Here is an 18,498-nt window from a genome sequence, read left to right as displayed (position 1 = left end):
CCCCCCAGGCAGGCTTTGTGGCAATTTGCAGGACCCAGTGGTGCCCATAATTGCAATTACCATAGGATTCTGCTTTAGGAAATAACTAGTGATTTCCCAGGCCGCCAGCTGAGCCCTGGAAGGGACTTAGCCCAGTGGCAAATTTGTCAATCAGCTCCTGGCCTCTCCTAATGAAAACACTCAGAAACTGTTTTCCTTTTCATCATATTTACTCATCATAACCTTCGTTTGAGTTTTGAAGAAAAAGTATGAAAAGCAATTAGTGCGTTTATTTTGCCGGAAACTATCTTAAGTGACTTTTCATTACCATTTTTATTCTCCCATTCTGTACTCACTTTTCATAAGGGTATCCTTCACAAATAGTGCTTAAGTTATTATTCTAACAGCATGTTTTCTTCTTTTCCTTCATTGTCTTCCTAGGAATAAAAAGATCTGATTTATTTCTAGTGGTGTTAAAGGCTTCACTGAAAAGCAAATATTAATGTTGGGTGACAGGCAATTAGCAAAGCATTGAAGCTCATTACCAAGCCCTGAGGGGTATGGGTGGTTTTCTCTCCCAGGTGTTTGAAAATTCACATCAAGGTAACTAGATCTGATTACTTCATCCTTTCAGTTGAACCTCTGGTCAAGGCCCTTGAAATCTTATATCCTGATTGACCTCCTCTATCAGAACTTTCACCAGGCCATTCCCTCCCATCACCTTCTCATTTTGATCCTGAGAGATTCTCCTCCCTTCAACCCTTTCAGTGAATTCAGGTTCCTCATTGAACTCTTCACTAGCCTTTACCCGGTAGCCATCACACTTTTCTCTCCCTTCCCTGAGTTTTAATTCAGCTGGTTTCCTTTCTTCTACTTTAGTCGCCCATTTCATCCTCTCCTTCCATACCTTTCTCCATGTTGTCCCTTTCTTTGAGACAGGTTAAACTCTCAATTAATTCATTCACTCAATCATATTAATTGAGCACTTACTGTGTGCAGAGCACTGTACTAAGCACTTGTGGGCAGAGGGCATGTCTAGCAACTCTGTATATTGTACTCTCCCAAGGGTTTAGTATAGTGTGCAGTACCCAGTAAGCACTAAATAAGTATTGATTGTGAGCCCCACCTGGGCTAGGTTCTATGTTTAATCTAATTCCCTTGTATCTACCTCCATGCTTGTTGCAAAGGAAGCTCTTAAATTCCCAATTAAATCTCATTCATCTAAGCTGGAAATTCCCAACGCTTCCAGGATAAACTTAAACTCATTAGGTGTATAAGATCCCCTGCCTCACCCTCAACCCTTTCCACAGTATGCCTGATGTTTATACAAACATGAAAAATGCAGAATGGAGAAATAAAGTAAAAGGAAATAAAAAATGTAAAACACATTTACGTGTATATAAAAAATGCCCAAAGAGCAAGGAGCATCATTTAATACTTTGTTCGGCATCCTCCACTGACATTATTTTCGGTACAATTTCTGATTTTTGGCACAGTGGATTAAGTGTTTGGGAAGTTACATTCAATGAGCTGGATATTGCTATTAGCCCACAAGGAATTCATTCATTCAATAGTATTTATTGAGCGCTTACTATGTGCAGAGCACTGTACTAAGCGCTTGGAATGTACAAATCGGCAACAGATAGAGACAGTCCCTGCCCATTGACCGGTTTACAGTCTAATCGGAATTCAGAGTTTGAAGATCATATGGAAAAAAATTCAATAATATAACTTTAAATCAACAAAAGCCACCTATCAAATATCCCCATCTACCTAGTATTAGCAGAGCCTGGGTAGGGAAGCAGAACTGTAACCACAAGGAATTGGAAGGAAAAGGAAGAAGCCTATTCCTGTAATCTCTCCTCCCTGGAAAAATACTTTTCCTAGGACCCCTAGGAGATTGGAACTTTTTGGAACCTTCAGGCCAATCAGAAGCAAACGTGAGTTCAGCCAATCCGTATGAGAGGCAGAGCTTTTAAATGAGCTCCTCTCTCATTCTTTCTGTAGACTCTCATGTCCTCCAACTGCTTAACTGTGAGTAAAGCAAGTATGTTTGCTTAAACCTAAGCTTGTTTAAATGTTTAATGGATTTTGTGTAATTATCACAGAATGTATAATCAGCAGCATGGAAGAATTTGTATTTAGTTGGTCTCTCTTTTCTGTGCTTTCTTTGTTCTAAAATTATGTTATTGTGCCTACAGTTGCCACTAGTTGCAGGGTGAATTTGGGATGGAACTCTCAGGTTCTGGGCCTTCTGGAAGTTCAGTTTACAGCATAGGAAGGTAAACACTGCAAGATTTTGTCGCTGACATGACAACAGGATATTTGGGGGAAATCAAATAGCGTTTGTTCCCCTAGATATCTATCGTAATGGTTAGGGCTGTAAAACGTCTAATACTTCAACCTTTACCTTCTATGTTATTAACCATTCCTATCATAACAATACATCATAGGTCTTTCATCTTTGAATTGATTCCAATCCATCTTGAATCTCTTTGAGCTAGAGAGGGAAAAGATTCAATCAGTTGGGCTTAGTGTGTATAGAGCACTATACTAAGCACTTGGGAGAGTACAGTGTAATATAGTTCTTAGGAACATTCCCTGTCCCAGCTGCCTTCAGTCTAGAGAGGGATTGAAGGGTCAGGTCTTCAGGGGTCAAGATTGACTTTGACTCTTCTCCTGCTGGGTTTCTAGGTTTTCTTCACCTCAGGAGGGAGTTGGTTTTTGTGTCCTTCTGGGCCCACAGCTGGGATAGGGTACAGGAGGACTAGAGAAGCAGTTTGGCCCAGTGGACAGAGCATAGATCTGGTTGAGGATCCCTGTTCTAATTCTGACACCTCCACTTGCCTGATGTGTGATCTTGGGAAAGTCATTTAACTTGTCCATTCCTCAGTTTCCTTATATGTAAAATGGGAATTTAATGCCTGTTCTCCCTCCTACTTGGACTGCTGGCTCCATCTGAGATGGGCTTTGTCTAACATGTTTATCTGGCATCTACCTCAGCATTAGTAAAGTGCTTGGCAAATAATGAGCACTTAACAAATACCACAGGCGTGTTCGAGGCCTTTGGCAGACTGCCCTGTGGGGGGCAGAGAGGAAGTGGAATGCCTTATTATTGCAGTCCCAACCCCAGGCAACATTCTGGCTCTAAAGGTTGAGGTAGATTAGCTTCGTGAGCACCCCGCAAATGGCTCTAACTCCTGCATCTGGCACTTATGCTTAGGTCTCTGGAGCAATATTGGATTTTTTTCCCCTCCCAGTCTCCTCCAGAATTAATTTTCATTGACCAACTTTCACCAAACACTCTGAGGATTATAATTATAATCCTGTGGTGTGGACTCTTCATCTGAGAGATTTAGAAATTCCACATCTAACATTATTGAGCTATTCATTCATATATGAGCTCCTTCGGGGCAGGGGCATTTCCATCCTTTAGCATTAACTTCCTTGGCCATTCTGTGGGGACTGATGGAGGAAATGACAACTTTGGGCCTGGAAGGGAGCTGGATGGGCAGGATCAGAGAGAGATTTTTCTCAGTGTGGTCAAGTCCAGTGAAAGTCATGCTGCTGCTACCTCCTGTAGTTAATGAAAACAGACTAGGAGGATGTTTGGTGCCCATCTCGGAAGCCAGAGCCTATAATGATGGTATTGAAGTCCTTTCTACGGGTCAAGCATTGCGTTAAGCTCTAGGGTAGATATGACACCATCACCTGGAACCCAATTCCTGTTCCACACAGTCTAAATGGGAAACACCGTGGCCTAGTGGAAAGAGCAAAGCCCTGGGAGTCAGAGGACCTGGGTTCTAATCTTAGCTCTGCCATGTGTCTACCGTGTGTCCTTAGGCAAGTCACTTAATTTACCTCATCTGTAAAATGAGGATTAGGACTGTGAGCCCATGTGGGACATGGACTTTGTCCAACGTGATTATCTTCTATCTCCCCCAGTACTTAGTAGAGTGCCTTAATACCATTTTTAAAAAGAGGGAGGATAGGTAATAATGTTGGTATTTAAGCGCTTACTCTGTGCAGAGCACTGTTCTAAGCGCTGGGGTAGACACAGGGGAATCAGGTTGTCCCACGTAGGGCTCACAGTCTTAATCCCTGTTTTACAGATGAGGTAACTGAGGCACAGAGAAGCGAAGGGACTTGCCCACAGTCACACAGCTGACAAGTGGCAGAGCTGGGATTTGAACCCATGACCTCTGACTCCAAAGCCCGTGCTCTTTCCACTGAGACACGCTGTAATGAATCCTCATTTTACAAATGAGGAAACTAAGGCACAGAGGAGTCAAGTGACTAGTCCAAGATCACACAGGAGGCCATTGGCAGAGCTGGGATCAGAACCCAGGTCCTCTGACTCCCAAGCCGGTGCTCTTTCCACCAGACCACACTGCCTATAAAGAACAAGGTAACACAGGAGGCTAGGGAGAATGGCATTGTGGAAGATGATCAGTACCAGTGATAATGAAAGAAGGCATGTGGAAATTTAGAAATCTGGCTGCAAATAATCCACTAATAGGTAATTGAGAGCTCACCGGAGATGGATGAATGCCTTGGGAGATGTAGAGATAGTTGGATCTTTTCTAAAGCGACACCCGCCGAGGCTCCTTAAGTCTTTGTACTTGAACAGCAGGTATTGCTGAGTGCTGTTGACAAAGGGAGGGGCATTTCATTCTTTACTGAGAATATACTGCTCAACTCCTCAAGTGGCTATCAAAGTATTTATTGATTACTTATCTTGAGGGCACTGAGACCCAGAGCAGGACAGAAGAACGGTACACGTTTCCCATCTTCCTCTCTGAAACACCTTGAGGCGGCAGTCAAGAACAGAGACAGACAGCTGGGGCCTTTGAATCTGAGGATGTCAGTAGTGTGAGTATCTGACGAAGTTCATCGTTAGCTGCTGTTGGAAACTTCAAATAAACTTAGCAGAGGCCTTGCTGTTTGGTTCAGAGCAACCGAGACCTAACCTTGCCTCTGGGCATTTTCGAACTTTGATTCACTGCAGCAAACAAGGGAACTGTAACAAAACAAAACAAAATCAGTAAAGCTCTGGCTATGTGGTGTTTTGAGATGCTTACCGTGAGCACTTTGAGGTGGGCTCAGAAGCACTGGAGCACTTGGAGATCTTAAGAAAAAGCATGCTTTCTGGATCAATCATTCAGTGGTATTTATCGAGTGCTTATTCTGTGCAGAGCGCTGTACTAAGTGCTTGGGAGAGGCAATACAACAGAATTAGTGGACACGTTCCCTGCCCATAAGGAGTTTACAGTCTAGAGGAGCCAGAGCTCTTGGCCATTGTATTGGATTTGGTCTGGAAATGGCCACCGGACTGGAGATGTACCAGTGTGAATCCAAATGAGTAATTGTAATTGTGGTACCAAGTGCTTTCTCTATGTCAAGCCCTATGTTAATTGCTGGAATGAATACAATTCAATCAGGTTACAGTCTCTGTCTTCTGCCTTTCATCTCCATTTTACAGATGGAAAATCCATCAGTCAGCAGTAGTTACTGAGCACCTTCATTCATTCAATTATATTTATTGAGCGCTTACTATGTGCAGAGGCAACTGAGACAATCCCCACCCAACAACGGGCTCACAGTCTAGAAAGGGGAGAAACACAACACAACAAAACACCGTGTGCAGAGCAATGTATTAAGCGCTTGGGAGAGTGCAGTACAACGGAGTTGGTTGACACATTCCCTGCCCACAAGGAGCTTACAGTCTGGAATGGGAGACAGTTATTAAAATGAATTGTGGATATGTGGATGAGTGACATGCGGTGACTATCAAGGGGTTAAAAGTTATATATCCAACTGCAGAAGGGAGTGGCAGGAGGGGAAATGATGGTTTATTTGTTCATAGCTCTCTTGGAGGAGATGTGATTTTTTAGGATGGCTTTGAAGGAGCCGAGAGCCGTATATGAAGTGGGAGGGAGTTCCAGGCCAGAGGGAGGAAGTAGGCAAGGGGTCAGCGATGAGATAGATAAACTCAAAATACAGCGAGGAGGTTGGTGTTGGAAGAGATTTATGGGCCAGGTTGTAGTAGGAAATCAACAAGGTAAGGTAAGAGGGAGAGAACTGATTGAACACTTTAAAACCAAAGGTAAGGAGTTTCTGTTATGCGGAGGTGGATGGGCAACCAGGGGAGGTTCTTGATGAGCGGGGTGATAGACTGATTTTTTTTTGCTTTTTTTTTTTTTTTGATTTAAGGAAAATGAACTAGGCAGCAGAGTGAAGTAAGGACTGAAGTGGGGAGAGGCAGGAAAGAGACACGTAGATCAGCTTCTGACTGCTGAAGTCCAGGCAAGGCATGATAAGTGCTTGGATCATCACGGTAGCAGTTTGGAGTTGAGGCAACTGAGGCACAGCAAACTGAAGTGATTTTGTCCAAGGTCATGCAAATGACAGGGCCAGGATTAGACACAGAGTTTCCTGACTCCCAGGCCAGTGCTCTTCCCACTAGACCATGCTGCTGCTTGCCGCTTTTTGCAGTTGGGAGCTGCCTCAGTGGTGGGATTGCCCTGTTAAGGTCTTTCCAAATAGGGAAATTCTACAAGCTCACTGCATCCCAGTTGGGCAGGGGCAGCAGTCCGTTACCCCTTCCCTTTTATACGGCCCTGGGACCACGGATGATTGGGCACTTGTTCAATCCTGTCTTCAGTGTTCGGATGATTCCTACTTCTTGACTTTCACACCCGCAGAAAAACTCTTTCTTCACACTGAGAGAAAAGTAAAGGTCGACAGGAAGACAGTGCGTCCGCATACCCAAGCCCAAGGCGGGTTCACCTCCTTGCTGGGGCTGCTCTCAGATCGCAGGCTTGACCCCGGTCTCTGAAATTCTCGGCGACGTCCAGGGAGGAGATGTAGAGAGAAAAGGAGAGAATCAAGGTCAAAAGACAGCCCTGGGTCTTTCTTTTAACCTCTTCGAGCTTGTCGTAAACCATGTCAAATAGCAAAAGCAGCAGAGACCTTCCAGCCTAGCTGCTGTGAGGTGGAAAAAAAATGAGGTAGAGGCAGCCCGGGAGAGCAGGACATTTTTATAGTTCGTTAGGTTTCCCGCTTTCCCGTAACAGTTGACGTGCTCCGTCCCCTGTGATGTATGTACTAGTGAATGATTCAAGGCCTAGGATCTGGGTAGGCGGCTAGCGAGACGGTGTTTCATTTTCCTCTACAGAGCTCTTTTGGGCTCTCGCTGATCTGATGGAGAGCAGGATGCCTGTGATACAGAGGAGGTCAGGGGATGTGTGAAAGAGCAATGAGGAGCAGAGTGGAAAGAGATTAATTAACCTCAGGTGCCTGGTAACGATACATTTTGACTTGCACTGTTTTCTCTCCTTGCTCCTGAATCTGGAGATTGGTTTCTACTGGGGGAACTCGACAGTAGCACACTGCTTTTAACTTCAGCTTAGCACCCTGGTGGAAAGGGGCCAAGAAGCACAGAAGAGGTGAATAGTGCCTAGGCTTTCTCAGTACCCAAGCTCTCTGGCCAATATAGCTGATCCTCCTTTCAATCCATCAACCGGTGGTATTCACTGAGCGCTTATCGTGTGCCGAGGACAGTACTGTGCATTGTACTACATTGGGAGAGTTCAGTAGAAGAGGTAGATTCCCTGCTCTCAGTCAATCGGTGGTGTCTATTGAGTCCTTACTGTGTACCAAGGACTGCACTAAGTGCTTGGGAGAGTTCAATAAAGAAGACACATTCCCTGCCCTCAATCAATCAATGGTATTCATTCAATCTTATTTATTGAACACTTATTGTGTGCAGAGCACTGTACTGAGCGCTTGGAAAGTACAATTCGGCAACAAATAGTGACAATCCCTACCCAGTGGTATTTATTGTTACTATGTTCAGAGCACTATGCTAGGTGCCTGGGAGAGAACAATTCAACTGAGTTGAAGACAACTAAAATTTTACAACAGAGCTCCACCCCAAACACTGCCCTCGTATTTTCAGGCTCACTTTTGAAGCGGCACAACTCGTTTTTTGAAGGTGGCACGATAATGCACAGGAAGCTAAACAGGAAATGTAATTCAAGTGTTGTCCAACCCCCTAAAAGGCCATTTTCCATCACAAACATTCTGCTTGCTGCCTGACGTTGATGGATGGAAATTTGTTCTAAATGAGCCTGACATTCATTAAAGTCGAAGCATATGTTGGCATAGTGGCACTCAGGGCCACGAGCCAGATTTTCCTTTGTCATTCCCCACTGGACACCAAGATCCTGACGACGCCTTGGCTGCTTCCAGCTAAGACTCCAGATGTTGGTTTTTTTTTTCTGCCCTACATGGACCATCCTTTTAGGTTGCTGCGAGTCATTTTTTAATCAAGACAAATCTACAGGTAGAAATTGAGTTTAGACGCTGACGACCAGAAATGAGACTGTGTGAAAATAGCTGCTTACCCATCTGCACGGACTGTAGGCACGCTTTCTCCTCCGAGACCCTAGTCGGCTCTGTGCCGTTCGGTGATCCTTCTGGTCTTTCAGATCCCCGGGGCTGCTTTGGCAATTGGGCTCAAAGGACAGACGCCCTGGGGCCATCTTCTTGAGGCCCCCTGATAGTTGCTGGGGTTGGGGAGGGTTACCTGATAGCTCCTTTTGGTCTTTTCCCCACCGGAAGGTTTCTCCATTTCCTGATAACATTGGTTATCCTTCTCTCTGAGGTCTCCAGTTTTGTAATACCTTTATAAAATGGGAGGATCAGAACTGCTGGAGAAGCAGCGTGGCTCAGTGGAAAGAGCACGGGCTTTGGAGTCAGGGCTCATGAGTTCGAATCCCAGCTCTGCCACTTGTCGGCTGTGTGACTGTGGGCAAGTCACTTAACTTCTCTGTGCCTCAGTTCCCTCATCTGTAAAATGGAGATTAAGACTGTGAGCCCCACGTGGGACAACCTGATTCCCCTATGTCTACCCCAGCGCTTAGAACAGTGCTCGGCACATAGTAAGCGCTTAACAAATACCAACATTATTATTATTATTATTATTATTATTATTAACTGCAACCAAGCATCTGAAGCAGACTAGGAACCATCTGGAACCAAAGGTTGGGAACCAAAGGAGTCTCCACTCCTCTACCCTTTCTCTCTTCCTCCTTCCCAACTTCTCTGTCCCTCATTTCCCTTGTCTTCAAAATAGGGATTCAATACCTGTGCTGCCTCCTACTTGGATTGTGAGCTCCATGTGAGACCTGATGATCTTGTATCTACCCCAGCATTTAGTACAGTGCTTGGTGCTTAACAAATCCCACAATTATTATTATTCCCCAGACCCACTGGATTGCCCGGTAATGATTTTAAGAGCCAGTTTATTTCTGAGCATGAGGAACTAAGGGCCTCGACGGGAAATATGAGAAATGGGAGAATTTAGACCTGACTGGCTTCTGTGGACTTCCACGGTTTCAGGTTCAGCAGAGAGTTCACCTGGCCCTTCCCTGTACAAGAAAATAATACCTTACAAATTATATTACTGTTTCTCTCGCTTGGAGAATTCATTTCAGTAAGTACAGTGCCATTTCAAGAATGAGTTCCATTCTGAGAACATTGTGATGCATTAACAAACATGACCAGGAAAATCAGGGCTTCCTGGGGCATTTCAGCAGTAACGGCTGACTTTCTCCCTGAAAAGAGGTATATACCGATGGTAAAGGGATAGTAGGAGTGATGGGGCGGGGAAAGAAAAGAATCTAAGATGGACATAATTTCTAGTTGTTTTTTTATTTTCTACTCAACCATTCACTTCTAGTTTATGGCCCGTGCAGTACCTCGTGAGACTCAAAGAATGCTATTTGTTCTTAGCTTGTTAAAATGGACTGGCTTTGCTGCTCTTGCTTTATAGACCTGCTGCATTACGGAGGGATCACGGGAACCCAGCCATGGGAGTTAGCTGCTGATGAAATGATGGAAACTCAGGAAACTAGTCCCTAGAACCAAGTTTGAAACGCTTAAGAAGCGTAGAACTATGTAAGAGTGCAACTCTGGGTGCTAGTCCTGCTGGACCTGCTGGCCCCACATATCGGGGTAGGGTGATCTGATGGAGATGTCTCACTTCAGTTGGAATCAATCCATTTGTACTATCTAGTGAGCACTTATTGAGTGCCAGTCACTGTACTCAGTACTTGGGTGGACTACCACAGCAGCAAGACAGATGTCATTCCCTGTCCTCGAGGAGTTTATCGTTTAATAGAGGAGACAAAAAATAGCTGTCGATAGCCAAAGCTGGAGGAAGAGCAGGGATAAAGCAGGAAGCGGTATAAGGACAAAAACAACCAACCAGAGAATCGAATGGACAGCTCGATTATATAAATAATACATTAAAAAATATGTACATGAGGGTTGAGGGGGGAATAAAGGAATCCAGTGCTAAAGGTAGATATTGGACTGATGCGATTGGAGGGCTGGGAATTAGTCGGGGAAGGCTTTTGAGGAGTGGCCTAGAATCTGGACACCTTTAGAGATTCCCTCTGTTTTCCATCAAGGCTGGAGGCAAGGGTGAAGCTGGGGCAGTGGAAGCTGTGGGTGACTGAGGCAATCACTTTATCAGGGCTTGATTTTCTTCGGCAGAGAAGGAAGGGACCCTGAAGCCCAGCCCCAGTGATCCCGCTCCAGTAACCCTTCTCTTGCCTACAAAGTAGGGGTGGTAATCGGGGGATGTTTGAAGAACAGATATTCCTCTACTTTTGGGACTCTTTTTTCTGGCTCTAGACTTCTCCTAGTAATAATAATAATAATTGTGATATTTGTTAAGCACTTACTATGTGTCACCACACTCCTTCTTTAACCTCAGGCAAGTAACCCTGCCTCCAGTCTCTCCTCACTTGATTCTGCACTCCCCATTGCTGCCGGATCATTTTCTGGAACACATCTCTTCACTCCTTAAAGCCCATTGATTTTCCATTTTCTTCTGCATCCACAAAGACGCCTCACGATAAGCTCCAGAAACTTGGGTACTGAGGCTATTTCCCAGGGTGAAATTTTTGATAACAAAAACTGAGAAATGTTCATGATGAGAACACATGATCCTTTTTGACATTCTTGGAAAAATTAAGGTAATGATTATATGAATGCGGTACTTAAATTCTATGAAGATCATTCAGGGAAGACGCTTCTTTCAAAAATCTCAAATATATCCAGCCATATTCAATTTAGATATCCACACTTGTCATTTTGGGCCAACTAAAGATGCCAAATATTAATAATGGTATCTGTAAAGCACTTACTATTTGCCAAGCACTGTTCTAAGTGCTGGGATAGATACAAAGTTATTAGGTTGACCCACGTGGGGCTCACAGTCCTAATCCCCATTTTATAGATGAGGTAACTGAGGCACAGAGAGGTCAAGTGACTTGCCCAAAGTCACACAGCTGACAAGTAAGGATTAGAACCCACAATGTCTGACTCCCAAGCCCGTGTTCTTTCCACTAAGCCCCGCTGAAGGGCATAACAGTTAAAGTTCTCTTGGCCACAAGGAGGTGGCTTCCATAATACAAAAGAGCACCTTTCAACTCATTCTTATTTATTAGCAGTGCAGTCTTTTGGAGAGACTTCTCAGCAGGCATCTGTCTGAGTTTAGGCCTGTTAATCTATCCACAAATAGCTTTGCTGTTTATTTAGGGTTTTTTTTTTCTTTCCTAATTTCTTTCTACCCTAACCCCCTGATATAGCTGTCCGTTCTGTCTCCGGAGAAGAGATTGCCACGGATTCTACACTTCCTCCAGCTCCTGAGGGTGGCTTCCATTTTCGTAAAGTATTTTTACGTATGCAGGAAATCCTTCGGATCACTCATCCACCTCTTACTTGTTGCATGGAGGTCAGACTTCTGCTTCTAAGTTTCTTGCTTTTTAGGCAGCCAATAATGCAGTGTTAACAAATGTTCCTTGATCCTTAACAACAGATACGTCTTTTGATAATTGGAGAACATAATGACGTTTGGGACCTACTGAAACACAAACAAAAAAAGCTGCTTTTGTAAGCACGGAGGTTTATTAGAAATTAACCTTTTCGCCGTAATGGATGCATTTGGGGAACTTGTTGCTTAAATGAAAAAGGATACTTGCAAAATATGGAAATATCTTTAAAGATATTTAAGATACTAAAGATATTTAAATATCTTTAAAGATATTTGCACATGGATATAAAATGTATATAGAGAGATTTGAAAGATTTTTCACCAAGGGTAAAGAACATGCATCTCTCATGAAGGATAATAGTTAAATTCTTCAAGGCATCGTGATAGCTTCTGTAGTTCTTACATTAAAAATGCATCCAGTCTCGTCAGTTGACTGTGTAGTAGTGGTGTGGTCAGATGGAGTGGTCCAGAGGAAAGAACAGTGGATTTAATCGAGAGCTAACTGGATTTTAATCCTGGTTAAACTATCAGTGAATTTAGTGCTTAGGGCAAATCCTTCAGTTCCTCTATATGCTTTCTATCTGTGGTAAGGGTGCAGTGTGATGATATTTGCCCTTTCCTACATCATAAGGATGGGATGTTGTAAAGATAGAATAATGTTGGTCAGAGATTTTGGAAGTAAAAGACTATTTTCGAACTAAGGAATGTTGTCCTGGGCCTATGGTGTCCCCCCCCCCCCCCCTTTAAAGATAAAGAGCCCCTTGTCTCTTAATTTCAAACAACTGGTCAATGTCTTTCAATTTATAAAAGTACTTTAAGCTTCCCCTTGCACCACAGGATTAGACATTGATTATCCAGTGGGTGGATTATCTAAGCTCCGACTTTCTCCTTTTTCCTGTTGTATTTTGGTTATTTCACGCTCAGAAGCATCTCCAGTGGGAGCTGTGAAGGAAAACTCAAATCTATTAGCTCTCGATAGCTGCCCTGGTAAAAAGGTTTGGTGAAGGGGGTGGCTCAACACGTTGGCTATCATGAGATTTGGGGATTACTACCATATTAGATTTCACTCATCTGCCATCTATCTCCCTGGCCTCCATTCCCCTGGTTAATCAAGTACTCTAAGCACTAATTAGATGGATGGCAGACAGCTCTTTTAAAATCTATATAAAACAAAGCCCCAACTGAAACCTGCCTGGCCCCTTTTCTCACTCATCCCTTATGCACTATTAACCGTAAGTTTGGAACTGGCATCTGAAGCATTAATCACTTGTTTCCGAGGTGCCTCAACACACACACACACACACACACACACACACAGATAACCTGCAAGTAAACACGAAATCCAGTCAGCCCAAACATTTAGGTCAACTTCCCTTCATTCATTTGTGGCCACTGAGACAGAATACTACTTGCATTACAACCACCATCACCCCACAAGAAAAATCAATAAGGCTTCAAGCAGCGTCTATGAATTTTATTTATATCCCTCCCTCCAGGGTGAGTTCAGCAACATCATAAGCCCGTGGAAGGGCTGACATGATGGTTGGGAGAGATGGGATGAATACTGGTTATTGATCGGTAGGATTCTGAGGGCAGAGAGCTTCCCGTCATTAGCGTGATTTTTTTCAACTTTCATGACAGCAACAAAAAGTCCAGTCGGATTCTGAGTCTCTTAATCTGTAGGTGCCAGACAGTGTCACAGTTCCTAAGCGCCAAAGCGAGTGATGATGATGGTATTTGTTAGGTGCTTACTATGTCCCAAGCGCTGTTCAAAGCGCTGGGGTAGATACAAGGTTATCAGGTTGTCCCGCATGGGGCTCACGGTCTTAATCCCCATTTTACAGATGAGGTAACTGAGGCACAGAGAAATGAAGTGACTTACCCAAAATCACACTGCAGATAAGTGGCAGAGCCGGGATTAGAACTCCTGTGCTCTTTCCACTGTCACGCTGCCTTTATTGAGTGTTACTTCTATTACTTTGCTGCTAGGATGACTGCATTTGGTTTGGCTTTGCCTCTGCATCTTTTTGTGGTGTCGTCTCCTTTGGGGCTTGTGATCCGAGGGCCTGTCATTTGATATTTTTTCCTGATATCCCAGCATTTCCCATTCGTTAGCATGACAGATTCCTTCATAGGAGTTCAGAATATCGTGGCGATGAGATTGACCTCTAATTCACTCTGAATGGTGGCTATTCATCAGCACATCAGCAAGTGCTTGTCGTATACAGATATAGGTTAAATAGGACTCAGTGGGAAGTCTGGGCAGTGAAAGAATGCAGGGAGTTGGGTCTAGGGAGTACTCATGAAAGGATGCCGCGAACATCATAATGGTGATATTTAAGCATTTATTATGCATCCCACCTTCGATCCTTTAGGATAAAACTTTGGTCTGGATTTGGGAGTGGAATATGAGCTGTGATGGGGAGGGAAATAATCCTGATAATTATGGTATTAAGCCCTCACTATGTGCCAGACACTGTACTAAACACTGGGATAGATACAAGATAATTGGATTGGACACAGTCCCTGTCTAACATGGGGCTCACAGTCTTAATTCCCATTTTACAGATGAGGTCACTGAGGCACAGAGAAGTGAAGTGACTTGGTCACAAATCAGACAAGTGGCAGAGTGGGGACTAGAAGGCAGGTCCTCTGACTCCCAGCCCGACACTCTTTCCACTAGGCCATGCTGCTTTTCAGTGAAATGACTAGAAAGTAGGAGGCTTTGGAGGGAAGGGTTCTGCAGGACCAGCCTGATGACAGAAGAACTTCTTAGTGATTTCCTCATACTTGCTGAAGAGAGAATAGAGGATCTTTCTTTCCCACTCCCTCTGCAGCGAAGGAGCCAGTGAAATGGGAAGGGGCAGAAAAAAGGACATATTACAATGAATGGGCAAGAGAGCTTTTACCAAATATTGGGATGGAGACCTATTTTCTAGCGAGATCGGTTTGGTCCGTTGACAGATTCAGGGACCTCTGTGTTTTTGGAAACTGCAGTCCGAGAGCCTTGGGCTCATCTGCTTCCTGGGAATTCTGTGGGGCTCTCGGAAGGTGAGGTGGCACTCCCCCCCCCCCCCCCCCCCCAGTTGTCGCAGCCAGTGTAGTAGCCTCCCCACATCCCCAAATACTCCCTTCTCGATAGGATGCCCAGGAAATCCTTTCGGTTGTATTTATTGAACACTTACTATGTGCAGAGCATTGTACTAAATGCTTGGTTGAGACCCTCTGCCTATAAACGCCTTGTGGGCAGGAACATGTCTACCAACATGTTTATCCAAGTGCTTAGTACAATACTCTGCATACAGTAAATGCTCAGTAAATACCACTGATTGAACTAGGTGATGCTGCCTTCTGTAATCCAACTGTCCAGGTCACTGGTTTCCCATGATTTCAAAATCCCTATGTGGTCTCCTGACTCCAATATTTTAAATTCAGTTCCCTGATCTAATACAAATTCAGATAGTGTACAGAAGTCCCTGGATAGTAGAGAAGTAGTATGGCTCAGTGGGAAGTGCACAGGCCAGGGAATCAGAGACCTGAGATCTAATCCTGGCTGTCAAATGCTCTGTGGTCTCGAACAAGTCAATGAACTTCTCTTTGCCTCAATTATCTCATCTGTAAAATGGGGATTCACTACTCGATCTCCTTTCTATGTAGGCTATGAGCTTCATGTGAGGCAGTGACTGTGTTTGACCTTATTATCTTGTATGCACCCCAGCCCTTAGTCCAGAGTTTGGTACCCAGTAAACACTTAATTATTATTATCCTTGGGGGATTAGCTAGAAAACCTCTGGAAATCAAGTGAAGCCACCAATACCACCTGCCCCTGAAGGCAAAAGTTCACAGTCATCTATGAGAGGGAAGGGGTAGATAGAGGTGGGGTGGCCAACTGACCACGAAAGAGGTTGGGTTGGGGCTAATAGTGACCAAAGGATGCCCAAGAGGTAGTGGGATCAGGAGACTGGGTAGGGGTCTCTACTGCTCCTGTTCTGAGTGTGGGTTTAGTCTGTGGATCGGCATTTTGAGTAGGAAGTCAAGCAACACCTACCCTGCAGTTCACTTGTGGCTGTCACCTGGAGTAATTCAGGTTTCAATTGAATCAGTATGAGTAAACCTATTTGAGATGAATATTAAATCAGTGGCAAGCCTACTGATCACTTTCTTATACAGGGATGGGATGCCCAAAGGGAGTTTTAAAACTATAGTTGCTCTGAAAATTGTCTGCAAGGGTTGTCCCTGCCCTTGTGTAGTCAGGAGGGTTAATGGTTACCTTTGAATGTCGAATGTTAGCATTTTAGCCTGAAGAAATGGCTAAAGGTGAAATAGTTTTGAAACTTGAGAATAAACTTTGAAATCAACAAAAGTATTTTGACAGGTTTTAAAATCTTGAAGAACTAAAGCCTTGACTTAACATCTCCTTAAAAAGACAGTCCACTATCTCAAACAGCACACTGCCGGGACATGCTGACATAGAGGAATAGGGCTTATTCTCCCAGAAGTGCCATTTTCTGACATTTTTATAAGTCTCCTACTTGCTATTAACCAGACCTTAGATTTGGTGTTTGATGGAAAACTTGGAGCAAGGAAACGGGAGGAAACAAGCTGAGTATTGGAGTGGTCCTGTAATGATTCAAATTAAAAAGAAAAAAAATTCATTGTGGGCCTGTCTCTTTTGCCAGTTCTAATTGTGGGTGGGTGTACCTCAAGGTTCTCTTCCAGGTTTCCTTTTCTTCTCACTTTACACTCACTCCTTTGGGGAGCTCATCTTTTCTTGTAAAGATTCAGGTAGCACCTCATGTGAATGACTCTCAGATCTACCTCAATGTTCCTACCTCTCTACAATCTTGCATTTCCTCCTACCTCTAGAAATATCTTCACGAATGTCCTGCCATCACCTCAGACTCAATGTGTCGAAGACTGAACTCCTCATCTTTACTCCCAAATCCCTCACAGTTGACACCATCACCACCTCCGTGTCGCTCAAGCCTGCAACCTGGGCATAAGCTGTGATTCCTCCCGCTCTTTCAATCTCCACATTTTGTCTGTTACCAGACCCTAACAGGTCTTCTTTCACAACATTTTCCAGATCCACCCCTTCCTTTCTGGACAATCAGCCACCCCGCGGATCTAGGAACTTGAAATATCCTGGTTTGATTAGTGCGTGACCCTCCTCGCTGATCTTCCTGCCCCCATCTCCCCTCCCTTCAGTCCTTATTTCTCTGTGCTGCCCGGACCATTTTTCTAAAATGTCACTGTACAGATGTCTCCCCACTCATTTAAAGCTTCTATTGGTTTCCTCTTCCTTGGTGCATTAAGCAGGAACTCCCAACCATTGGCTGTAAAGCACTCAAACAGCTTTTTTCCTCGTATTTATCCACTGTCTTCTCACACTTCGTCCCAGTTTGCACTCTCTTTACTCTTGGAAAGATGGCTTGCTTTGTGCTGTCTTCTTGCCAACAACCCACTTCTTCTCCCCTCTTCATATCTAACAGACAGCAGTTTTCTCAATCTTCAAAGTTTTTTCTGAAATCATATCACTTCCAAGAAGTCTTCCCTAATGTTTAATATTTCCTCTTTTTATCCCCCAAATAATAATGATGGTGTTTAAGTGCTTACTATGTGCCAAGCACAGCTCTAAGCGCTGGGGTAGATACAAGATAATCAGGTCGCCCCATGTGGGGCTCACTGTCTTAATCCCCATTTTACAGGTGAGGTAACTGAGGCACAGAGAAGTAAAGTGACTTGCCCACAGTCACACAGCTGACAAGTGGCGGAACTGGGATTAGAACCCACGACCTCTGATTCCCGAGCCTGTGCTCTTTCCACTAAGCCAGGCACTCAGTAAATGTTATTGATTGATTAATTAAAAGTTCACATAAGAAATCACAATAGTATTTTTGTGGAAAAAAGCAAGGCATCCACAGTATGTTTTATATCTGCCAATAGAATTGCCAAAGAGATTCGGTCCAGTATTGTGCATACTTTTGCTAAATACCTGTTGACTACCTGTTTTAAAAATTATTCTTCCTAGCTCTTTTCTTGGTTTCCTTATAATTTCCTCCAAAACATACTACTGGGAAATCTACCGAAGCAACTCCAGGGTTGGGTTTTTTATATTTCAAAAGTGTCTTCACTGAGGTACTGTTTTATCCTTTGCAGAGATGCTAGTATAATTTCCCATTTTCCCAGAAGGGGAGAGAGTTAGTTCCTTAATGCTTTGAAAAACTCACTCTTCTTGCATCCCTGCAGCACATTGATTGCACTTTCATCATTTCTATAATATCATCTGTATAATAAGGAAACCATAAATGCTCACGGTGTTCCAAATGAGATCTGATACTGAGCAGGCATGGTTTTTCTCTGGTTAATTTGTGATACCTCCATTTATGTGTGACAGGGAGGCATTTTGATCTGTCTCTTCACAGTGCTCTTTAGTGGAAGGTTGAAGTTTCTGGTATTTTTTCCCTTAACCTTTTTTTTTCCCTCTGAAATGCATTCAAAGCAGCACTCCTGAGGGAATTGGTGTGAGTTTATGGGTATGAATTTATTTGTGTGCATATAACTTTTTACCTGTATTTATACACAAATTACTTTCAAATAATAGTGAAAATCAGTTCAATTTTTTTTTTTAAAAACCAAGACATATTTTAAGAATTTAGCCACCATAATAT

This window comes from Ornithorhynchus anatinus, chromosome 13 (genome assembly GCF_004115215.2).
Source record: "Ornithorhynchus anatinus isolate Pmale09 chromosome 13, mOrnAna1.pri.v4, whole genome shotgun sequence".
NCBI lineage: Eukaryota > Metazoa > Chordata > Mammalia > Monotremata > Ornithorhynchidae > Ornithorhynchus > Ornithorhynchus anatinus.
This window is presented reverse-complemented; position numbering follows the sequence as displayed.